This window comes from Microtus oregoni, unplaced genomic scaffold (genome assembly GCF_018167655.1).
Source record: "Microtus oregoni isolate MIOR12 unplaced genomic scaffold, Mior012 000005F_ref0000423, whole genome shotgun sequence".
In the NCBI taxonomy this organism is placed as follows: Eukaryota; Metazoa; Chordata; class Mammalia; order Rodentia; family Cricetidae; genus Microtus; species Microtus oregoni.
In genome coordinates this window covers 21,089,399-21,101,591 of record NW_024543064.1, presented here as the reverse complement: position 1 = coordinate 21,101,591, position 12,193 = coordinate 21,089,399, and the positions used below count along the sequence as shown (strand labels likewise).

The 12,193-nt window shown below is 41.4% G+C and overlaps 1 protein-coding gene across 28 annotated transcripts in view; it reads right to left on the bottom strand.

Moving 5' to 3' along the window:
* Epb41 (erythrocyte membrane protein band 4.1) overlaps positions 1-12,193 on the bottom strand; it is a 149,233-nt gene that overhangs the window by 78,475 nt on the left and 58,565 nt on the right. The window lies entirely within an intron of this gene.

The following is a 12,193-nucleotide window of genomic DNA, read 5'->3' as shown; positions in this document are numbered from 1 at the left end:
TGAATCGAAAATGCAAGATTTGCAGGAATCCCATACTCCAGAGACGATTGGATTATTAAGTTCCGCAAATCTCTTTTGTTTTCCTTCCTCATATTTCTTAGCATGAAGATTTCTCCATTAGGAGGAGCAAGTGCAGAATTCTGATCATTTGCTAGCAGAGTTGACAACAGCAAGAATAAGTATGCAGCCAAAACAACCACACAAAAGATGCCCTTAGGTTTCACGATGCAACACCAACCTCTCTCAGAGGCATCTGATTTTAAGCTCTTCAAAACAACTTTTCTTCTGAGAAACACGATTTTGAATGCTCAGCAATTTTGAAAGTAGGAAGTAAAGCCATTATACTGGGGGTGAGAAGTCAGAGAAGCGCTGTGGGGGAAGTCTTAGGAAGCCAGTGTTGATTCACATATTTGAAACTTCATGGTCTCTAGCCCTTTGATGTCAAAGCTCCAGCACCGCTACTCAAGCCTCACGATAAGAATCAAAGGGCATCGCCACTGCTGCTGCAGTTCAGAGGTCAAGTCTCTGAGAGAGAGGCCTCCCAAGCACTCCAACTAAAGTGGCAGCCCTCATTCCCAAACACAGCCTCTCAGCCCTGCCACACCACAGCCCTGTTGACGCGCTTACTGCCCTTCCTCCATATAACCCTCTCTCCATAGAAAACACAGGATCTCGTGAGGATAAGACTGTAGGTCTTTTTTTTTTTTAAACAGATCCATTCTATCTTTAATCTCTGTATGTGTCAATATACATGTGTGTGCGCAGGTGCCCAAGGGAGCTAGGAAGGGGGTCAGATCTCCTGGAGCGAGAGTTACAGGCAGTTGTCAGTTTTAAGCCCTTCCAGTGTGGGTGCTGCACATCAAACTCAGGAGCTCTGCAAGTGAAGCAATACTCTTAACCACTGAACCAATTATACAGCCCCTGAGTCTATTTTACCACTTGCACACCCAATGGCTAGAACAGTACCTGCATAGACTAGCTACTAAGTGTTTGTGTGTATGGTGTACGTATGTGAGGGTGTGTGTGTGTGTGTGTGTGTGTGTGTGTGTGTGTATAAGGGAGGTCAGAGGTCAACTTTAGGTATCTTTGTCAATCGTCCTCCACTTTATGTTTTTGAGACAGGGTCTCTCACTGAACCTGGAGTCCACTGATTTGGTTAAGCTGGCTGTTCGATGAGTTCCAGGGAGCTGACTAGCTCTGTCTCCTCAGTACTAGGGATTACTGTGACACTGAACTCAGGTTTTTTTCCTGGGTGCTGAGGATCTGAACTATGATTCTTTTGATTGTAGGGAGGGCAGCAGGCACTTTTCTGATGGACCCATCTTCACAGTTACTTAATGAAAGTTTAGGGTTTTTTTTTTTCTTTGTTTGCTAGTTTGTTTTTGTTGTTGCTGGTGTTTTGTGAGACAGGGTCTCACTGTGTAGGTTTGACTGTCCTAGAACTCACTACATAGATCAGACGGGCCTCAAACTCAGAAACCCTCTGCCTCCCAAGTGCTGGAATTAAAGTGTGTGCACCACGCCCGGCTCATTTTTTTTTTTATTGTGAATGTCAGAGGGCAATTTGTGGGAGTCAGCTCTCTCCTTCCAGCCATGGTCTCCGGGATTAAACTCTAGTCAGATGCCATTATCCACTGAGCCATTTCACTGGACGAGTAAATTTTTTTAATGACTTAATTTTATCTGAGTACATCTGATGTCTATAAACTTCAAAGGCACCCTCTAAATTTATTCAAGCATATTCACTCATCCATCAAGCACTCAGTACAGGACCAAGGCTAAGCGCCAAAGATGCCACAGTAAACAAAACAAGGTCTCTGTCATAAAGAAGTTTACTCTCTCCATTCAGCTTTGATACAATGGAAGAAGAATGCAACGGGAATCTTGTTTTAGCAAGAGCCACACCTAGAATAACTGCGCACACATGGAGGAGATCAAGGGAAAGAGGAAGCAGCTAGTGCTTGCACTGGGTACTGTTTCCTGTGTCAGAGTCATGTTAGGGGTCTTACCTACATTACCTCAAGTCTTTCAATAACCCCATCCTCCCAAAAAGGCATGAATCATCTGATCTTGTAATTGAGGACATTTAAATTCAAGAAATACCCTGAATGTGCTCTATCTCATAGCATCCTGGACGGTAGGTTGGGTCAGGAATGGCTAATACTTGATTGGGAAAGAGTAAACTTGCCCAAGCCAACACAGCTAGTAGGTTGTGCTACTACAAATGGTGCTGAAATAAATGAAGGCATAGTTATAAAAAGAAAGCCCTTAGAAGAACACTAACTCTATTTTTAAACATTAATAGTATTTTTAAAGTTATGATATTTAAAGACATAAATCTATTCTCATTTACTAAGCCACTAAAATGACTCTGAGCTAATACAATACAAAATGTGGTCTTTGTAAACACTGCACAAAGCACTGGCCAATCAACACTCAGATTTATTTATTTATTTATTTATTTATTTATTTATTTGCTCCTGAGGCACACCTGTAATTTAAGAGAAATAAAATAGTATCAGGAACAGAAAACACATAGATCCCAAAGTACTTTTCCTTAAACTTCAAAGTAATTAAACAACACAGAAAGAAAACCTGGAGCCGGGTGGTGGTGGAACATGCCTTTAATCCCAGCACTTGGGGGTGGAACATGCCTTTAATCCCAGCACTTGGGAGGCACAGACAGGCAGATCTCAATGAGTTTGAGGTCAGCTCCGTCTACAGAGTGAGTTCCAGTACAGCCAGAGCTGATACACAGAGAAACACTGTCTCGAAGAAACCAAAAAAGAAAGGAAGGAAGGAAGAAAGGATCTGGATGCTGAACTCCGTTACTGTGCAAGATTAATGAGAACACCGTGATAGTCTCTTGGCAAAACTAAGCAAGGAACTTGAGGATGACACGCTATTGTCTGTGGGTTGCACACACAGCTCCACATCTGCCTGACCAAAAGGGAACAGAAAGCATCTCTGCGCTAAAATGTCCTGACGCAGAAGACTGTTCACCAGCTTCTCTCATACAGACCTTCAAAACACTGCAAGCCTGTCGGGAAAGTCTCAGCACGCATGAAGACAACTTAGCCTCTGATAGTCCTGAACTTGAGTGGACAGAGTATTTATTCTTGTGTTTTAGGGCTTTTTCTTCTTCTGGTCTTAAAGACAGAATCATCTTCCAAAGATATCGCTATATCAGAAAAGTACCAAGTAAGTACTCTAACTGTTACACACGCACAGACAGTAACAGTCCATGTGCTATCTGTGTGCTTGTTAAACTTCAACCTGCACAGAATCAATTAGTGATCTTGTTAAAATACAGATTTGAGTTCAATCCACTTGGAATATGGCCTGAGAGTCTGTCTTCCTATCAAGTTTGATACCTGTGCTGCTGGCTCTCTAAAAACACTTTAAATAGCAACGCACAAACCCCACAAACAGTCACTGTAGGAAGGTAACTTCAAAACGCCTAGCAAACAAACAGCAAAGAGCCACTTCCAGGAAGAGGAAAATGTACGGTGGGAAAGCTTTACTCAACAAATGCTTGCTAAGCCAATACAAGAAGCAAACAAAGCCCCATGTTATTGAGCACGGGAACAGAACCATTCACATTCTTTAGAACCCAAAATCAGGCCTTGGAATTTTTCTAACCACAGAAGCGTGGCCCTGCCACATTCCCCATGCAGACACGACATTTGCCCAGACTCAGCATTCTGGTTATCTCTCCCCGTTCATAAAATCTCCTCACCATTAGGACACAATGATTAAGACATTCAAAGAATTACGGAATAACAACGATTAATAAAGAATCAATATACTCTGCCACAAAATTGAACGTATTATTTTTTAAAAAAAGAATGGGGTATGGTAGCCCACACTTTTAATCCCAGCACTCAGGAGACAGAGGTAGGTCAGACAGAGTTTGAGGTCAGCCTGATCTATAAAGTTCTAGGACTGCAAGGGCTACACAGAGAAATCCTGTCTCTAAAAACAAACAAAAAATTAAACAAGTAAGCAAATAATTTGTTTTTGGCCTTTTGAGACAAAGGCTCATATAACCCAGGCTATCCTCAAACTGTGTAGGTAGCCAAAGTTGACCTTGAACTCCTTCCTGATCCTCCTGCTTCTACCTCCTGAGTACTGGGACTAACAGTGCCAGCATGCCACCAATTCAGCTCAATAAATAATCATTTTTCAGTAGCTCAAACTTGTCCTGGCAAATCAGTGATACACGCAATCAGGTTCTTCAGGTTACAGACGAGAGGTTGGATAGTGAAGGAAGATACAGTCAGCAGCAGAACCAGGACACCCTCTGTAGACTCACCACTGAATGGTGCTGTTCTCATCCTGGATACAAAGCCCGAAGGAAAGTATCTATTTACTTCATGTCACAAAGAGCTCTTTTGATTGTTGTAAAGGGGAAAAAAAATCCGTACAACACTGAAGACAAAGTGATGAGCCCCCATTCAGACTCAATCTTAATCCTGCAAATCCTAAGAAGTATACGGCAGCTGGAATCAAAGATGCATTTGTTCTAACAGTGTGAGTCTGTTATCTTCAGGGAAATCAGATCGTTATGGCCCCATACTAAGCTGGTTGAGAAGGTCAAATGAGGACTTTCATTTTTTTTTAAATCTTTCTTAAATTAATACAGTTGGTGTTCCATTAATGCTTTGTAGGTAGAAAACTTTATGAGAACAATACTATTTGGTGGCATTTATAAAAGCTTTCCTTGCTGTCCACATTAATTATCTCCTTACTCTTCAGATAGCTCACAGATTACCTACCCATGGTTACTGAGTGCTAATCAGGTGTGAGATTTTGGCTTGGGTCTCTAATACACAATTCAAAGGTAGGTAAGAAATGCATGAATAACTAAAACTAAAAGGTAAAACACTGCTTAATCTGACAAGGAGTTCTGAGCGGAATTAGGACTATAAAGTAACAGAGAACACTCTAAAATAAGAACTCACAACTTGAGTGACAAGAAAAGCGACACTAAGAAGGTGGCTTTTAAGTTAAGGATGAATCCAGACGTCAGTAGAAAAAAACCTGAGGAGCATGAACAAATGGACTTCCAGGCAGAGGAATTAGTAAGAATCGTGTAAGTCCTCAGGAACCAGCAAGATCCCCAGACTGGCTGGAATAAGATCACAATAGGGAAGTGGGAAGTACAGTTGGAAGAGAGCTATCATTTAAGATTAGATTTCAATTGAAGTAATAGCAGCAGCAAGCATTTATTAGCTACTTGACGACACACATTATTCTTAATGTTCACCATGCTATCTTATAACCATCCTGTAGACATCCTCATTTCCCAGATAAGCAGTCTTTTCAAAATCTTAAAAGAAAATGCTTCAATTCAAAGTCAACCTGTACTTTAATAAAAATTTTAATAAACCAGGAAGTGGCAACTCTATTGTAAATTCTCAGGCTAGTAATTGTCTGTAAAAACGTGGCTGCTTGGATGCTTCTGCCCCAGGGCGGTAGGTACTATGTTAAATGAACACATCATTTCTTGTGCCTCCAGTCTGAAGACCCACACACGTGTACAAATTTCCCTTTCTATGAGATCAGGGACACAAAGAGAGGACGGTGCGGAAAGACTTGGCTATGCTGAGCAGTTTGTCCTGAAAACAGGGAAGTCTCTGAAGATCTCTGAATGGGGACGTGAACAAAGTGGAGACCAAGAGACACTCCACACACAGCTGTGTAAATTCAGGTTATCAGCGGATGCCCACAATGGGAATCCCTTGGGAAGCTGAAACTAATACTGGGTAGAGAATGTGCGAAGCTTGAAACCAGCCTTAAAAATCACTGCTGCCCTTATCTCCCCGGCTTTGGTCGCAGTTCAGTGCTAATCTTCAACATACGCACTTGCAGGTCCGATCCTAAATGCATTTTGTAATGTATTTCCCTTGGCCCACACTAATAATGACTTAGGACACAGCATGCTGAGCGCAGTGGCACAGGCCTGTAATCTCAGCACATGGGAGGCTGAAGCAGGAGAACCTGAGTTCAAGTTCAGCCTGGGATACACGGTGAAAGATGCTGTCTCAAACCAAAACCAAAACAAACAAAAGACGTACAGCAATGGAACCAAACTAGAAGAGGGAGATCTCACAACTATCTGAAAGTACAATGGCACTTAATTCCTTGTTGTTCCTAGCTCAGTAAGTAATTAGTCAAACCATTCGCCTAAGTGCCACCCTGTAGTTTTCTTGTCCTTCCCAGCCCCTTCTGTTACTTGCATGGAGGGTCACTGGGGACACAGAGAGAGGTGGTCCATCTCCACTGCCATCATGTTTGTCAAGTCTACACTTCTAGCTCAATCTACAGCCCCTTACAGGATCTGGCTCTTGCCCACCTCACCATCTCCAATATGACAACAGTTCATAAGAAAAACATCTGAAGTCTTGATGAACAGAGCACAAGAGAAATACAACTCTAAGACAGAGCTCTTCAGCTACATTTCTAAGGCTGTGGAGACAGGGAACTTATTCGACAATTCACTATGCATTTTACGAATGTTACAATGTTACAGGCACCCAGTAACTAGAAGGCAGCGCCTCTGGAAAGAACTCCTCCGTTCACAGCAATTATGCTGTGACTTCAAACACCCATTTGGTTCTGGTGGTTCAAAGAGAATGCATTTACCAAAGAAAAGACAAAATAGTAGAATTTAAAGGTGACACAGAAGTAATTCCTCCAGGAAGAATTCACTAGTTCCTGGAAATTATAAAGACAGTTTTTATTTACATTAAAAACAAAAATATCCTAATAATCAACTACTTTTAATAATTAAGTGGTCTACTTAGGAAATCAGTTTATTGTAACCATCCCTTGTTAGCCATGGGAGATGGGATCTAGGATTCTCTAATGATAACCAAAATCCACAGATGTTCAAGTCTCTCATGATTCCTATATTCTAAAGTTTTACATTATTACTGTTAGTGGGTGAAGGTCAGAGGACAACTTTGAGAAGTTGGGTTCTCTCCTTCCACTGTGGACTCTGGGACTGTGGGACTGTGGAGCTTGGGTTGTCAGGCATGCAAGGCAAGTGCTTTGCACACTCACCAGCCCTCCTACATGTGTTAACTCACCTATAGTTAGCTCACAGAACCTCACATAATGTGATGCTAGCAGCTGCTGTGCTATACTGTTTAGAGTAATGAGGAAAAAAGTTTAGTACGGGCGCTATTTTTCCCGTTTTCGGAGATGCTTGGATTGTAAAACTAGCAGACACGGAGACTCGACTATCACCAAAAACATTCAGTCAGTAGATGAATGGACACGTGTGACAGAGGCCAGAGAAAGGATTCCACCAAGTGGGGCTTCACCTACATTAACTGAACTCAAGACTTTCTCCCAGGGCCAACATTTTACAAACAGAAAGGTAGGAAAGGAAACAAAAGGGCCATTAGAGTGGTAAAACGAATGGGGTATTTTAGAAGTTTACATTGTGAAGTCAGAGTTACCAAATAGATTAGAATTAAGAAAAAACAAAAACACACCACAGTGGTAGCACACGCCTTTAATCCCAGCACTCCAGAGGCACAAGGCCAGACTGGTCCACAGAGTGAGTTCCAGGACTGGCTCCATAGCTACTCAGAAACCTTGTCTTGAAAAACCAAAACCAAACAGACAACGCACCTCCCCTCCACCAAAAAAAAAAAAAAAAAAAAAAAGATAAAGGCCTTTTCTCAGAAAATGCAATCCTGGAAAAGTCTTTCAGACAGAAAAAAAAAAGCTCAAACATTGAAGTTTTAAGAATATGATAGAAAACAGCCTGTTTCCCAGTAAAATCAATTCTCTCCAAACCACAGGAAAATATCTTTCCTGTATAATTCAATTTAAGTGCACTAAACAGCACTTGTGGAAAAATGAGAGACACATCAATGTGATTTTCAAAATTAAAAAGGTAACCCTCCCTCCTTCCTCTTGAAATTATTTTGAGTTTCAATGACTCTCTAAGACTTATCTGCCATACTGCATGAATCAAGGGTGATACTCAGCATGAACAGGCTGTTTTCAAAAACTTGATTTTAATTTAAGTCATTTCTATGGTGACTAATACCGTTGGATCAACTCATTCAAAGATAGGTTTTAAATAAACAGATTCTTACTCATCTCCTTCTAAGAACAAAAAAAAAGTCCTATATTTCTCTGTAGAACTTGAGCGTGTACTTAAAAAATGTCTAGGTACATCCTAGATGTATTAATTCTCTGGCTTTCTGAGAAGAATATCTCCAGCCTGTAAGCCGAGGAAGAACTGAGACAGCACCCAAACACCCAAAGCCATTTTCATAGAATGACTTTGCATTCTCCAAGTCTCAAAATGTGTTATTTTAGCCATTCTCGGTGGAAGTCTTTATAATTAGGTTCTTCTTTTGGGATTTTTTTAAATCTATAGAACATAATTAAACTTTATTAATTTAGTCATCACTGTGGGCTTCAATTACTATGCAGAACTGATGTCCTAGAGAGAGAACGAGGTTCTCGGAGTGGCTGGTGCTCTGCCTTTGAGAGTTCTGTTTGTTCGCTAGCCGACTGCTGCTATCAAGGACACCTGTCAACAAGCAGCTTGCAACATCTCCTGTTCTGACACACTAATCTCCCGTTAACCGAGAAGTCAAATAGCCAGCCATGTTAAAATTGTGTCCAAATTAAGAGAAAGTCCTAAGAACAGAAAGACTGAGTCACATCTCTGGAAAGCCTCCAGAGCATGAATTTTTATGAAAATTGATTTAGTTCTTCAAATACCTCATAAGTCCCCACTGAGGTTTCCATTATAAGGTGACTAGCTGAGGCTATCAGATAAGTGACCTTTGGGAAAACCACATCAATACAACGGCCAATCTCTTTCTTTCCAGAGTATTCTAGCTTGAATCTCTCTTGTGATAAACACCACAACCAAAAGCAACTTGGGGGTATAAAGGGTTTCTTATATCTTATAGGTTAGTCCATTCATGGAGGGAAGCCAAGACAGGAATTTAGGGCAGGAGCTTGAAGCAGAACTGGTGGACTGTGGAGGGATGCTGCATTCTGGCTTGCTCAGCCAGCTTACTCATACAGGCCAGGACCACCTGGCCAGGGCTAACACCACCCACAGTGGGCTGACTCCTCACACGCCAATCACTAATCAGAAAAACTCCCCCACAGGCATGCCCACAGGCCAGCTGGCAGGAGGCAGTTCTTCAGGTGAGGCTCCTTCTGCCCAGGTAGTTCTTAGTTTGTGTCACATTGACAAAAACAAATGAGCAAACAGAGACAGTAAAGCCCCCCTTTTTTTTAAATGTGCATTGGTGTTTTGTCTGCATGTATGTCTGTGTGAGGGTGTTAGATCTTGGAATTAGAGATAGCTGTGAGCTGCCATGTGGGTGTTGGGAACTGAACCCAAAGATCAGTCAGGGAAGATCAGTCTGTGCTCTTGACCGCTGAGCCATCTCTCCAGCCCCGACAATAGGTCTTTAATGCTGTTATTTCTAGAAGATGCTGCATCCATATAAACGCTTCAGCAAAACATGAACAAAGTACAGCAATAATTTAGCCTGTAAGACCCAACACAGAAGGAAAACCACCCAGAAGGGTCTTTGTTTGTTTATTGGCTGGTTTCTTTTTTTGGAGACAGTGTCTCTCTAAATAGCCCTGGCTGTAATGGAACTAGCTCTGTGGACCAGGCTGGCCTCAAACTCACATTGATCATTGGGATCAAAAGCATATGCCACCACTACCTGGCATAACATTCTTAATAACATTTAAAAAAATCAAGATAAATAGCAGCCTAATTTCTAGCTACAAAGAGGTTTTAGCAGAGACTACAGAACTTTTTACTCTCTTATGTGATCTCAAAGGAAAACAAAACACGTGGGTGCCCTTTTCTAATTCCAGCACTCAGGAGGCAGAGGCAGAGGCACACAGATCTCTAAGTTCAAGGCCAGCTTGGTCTACAGAGAGAATTCCAGGACAGCCAAAGCTACACAGAAAAACCCCATCTTGAAAAGTTGAAAGAAAAGAAAACACAAAAACGAAAGTGCTACTTTTGTAAACTTGATTCTGACAAAGAATACTCATCCTAAAGATATTTTTAAATTTCTAAACTCGAGAAAGTCCTCAAAGTTTGCTACACTGGTAAAGTTTACTTTAACCAGATCACTAGCTGATGCTTCGCTGTGATTTGTAACAGTACAAGGTAAAGCAGAAACCTGCACAGGACCGAGGCTTGTTTCAGAAGCAACTCTGGCGACTGGAAAAGGCGCAGCAGCTCTCTCTCTCACTCTCAACATAAACATACTGCAGACTGCCACCAGATACAATGCAGGAGGAGATGTGAGATAGTAAAATGCTGGGATATTTTAAGTAACTTGCTATTTGTTAACCTCATCCAATGAAGTTACCAAGTAAATTTGATGATTACTTTCCTTCTTTAAAAGGTTCTTTTGTTGGACATAGGAGCTCGTGCTTATAATGCTAATGTTTAGGAAGCTGAGACTGGAAGATTAACATGAGTTCTAAGAAACCTGTGCTATAGAGTGGGACTTTGTCTCAAAAAACTCACAAAGGGGAGAGGGCTCTATTATCACAGGCTGAGTTCTAAGCAATAAGTGGACACACAGAATTCCCAGGAAAAGCAGGCTTGCTATGCTAGGCAAATCATTGAGCTCTGGGCTCCTGTAAGACACCTCATCTCAATATAGGAAAGTGAGGAAGACAGTGTCAACCTCTGGTCTCCACAAACATCCACGTCTCCCTGAACACACACAAATATGTAACAGTCACAAAAAAGAAGTTTATATAAAAAGAAAAGACGAAATAGTGAAGTGGCTCAGTGACTTAAGGCACTTGCTGCATTTGCAGAGGGTCCAGGTTCAGTTCCCAGCACCCACATGGTTGGCTCACAGCCCTCTGTGACTAAGTTACAGGGGATCCGATATGTCTTCTTCTGACCTCTGCACACGGTACGCATATATACGTAAGTGTAGGAAAAAAACTATTCTTTTCAAGACAGGGTTTCTCTGTGTAGCCCTGGCTGTCCTGGAACTTATTCTATAGACCAGGCTGGCCTTGAACTCAGAGATCCACCTGACTCTAACTCCCAAGTGCATCACGACCACAAGGCAAAAATAAGTGTTTTTAAAAGGAAAAAATAGCCTACTCTACAAGTAAATTCCAGGATAACCAGGGCTCTGTAGAGAAACCCTATCTCAAAATAAACAACAACAACAAAAAACACCAAAAAGAAAAACAGTCTGCTAAAAATGGCAACGTGGGGAAGGAAAGCAGGACAGGATGGAGTGAGGGAGGGGAGAGGAAAAAGAGAAAGGAAGGTCAAATTCATACTACATCTTAAAGGAAAAACAGAACATTGACATAGGTCAGAGACAAAATTACCTGCTCCCTTTCCAACCTAGCAATATAAAGAGGAATCTGCAACCAAAGAATTCAAGTCAATATAATTAACCTTAAGTTAAAATATAGTGTTAGTCTTAGAAAAACTGTACTTCAAAGTTCAGCAATTGCAGAATTTTATCTCAGATTCACTACTATACTACAAGCTTTTAGTAAAGGTATAATTAGTAGGATTGAGTCATAATTCAAAACCATCTTGAGAAAGACAGAACCAAAACCAGTAAGGCAGAATTCAAAAGAAACCCAAAGTTGATATACTGAAGCTATAAAACACTTTTTAAATTTTAATTACAACATAATTTGTTAAGTTTATTGTATGGCAGCAGAAGGACATTAATATGCCATCCCACACAGAAACATAACACTTGACACTTAAGTTCTTGCCAGTCATCATTTCTTGCCCTCCAGTAACAAAGATGTTGTCAGAGCAGAGCGAGGAGCATCCCCTCCAATGGCAGCGGCACTCGGCTCCACAGGGATGTGGTTCTTGGTCATCTGCCTGGAACCTGAGTCCACAGAGAAGCAGGCTAGCCATTCCTGCCTGACCTCCAGGCCACACCTCATTTACATGTGCTCTGAAAACATGAGGTTTTAGTTCAGTTCTGCCAAGATCATGAGCCACACTAGACACTCAGAAACCCTGGTACCTCATTCCACACCTAGCCGTCTTGCCTTCTTTCCATTTTAGTTTCCAGACTAACGCATTACTCTCTAAACCAAATCTCAGCAGGAAATAAGTTTCAAATTTTTTCTTTTAAAATAATTATAAAATGCCATTTTATTATCATAAATG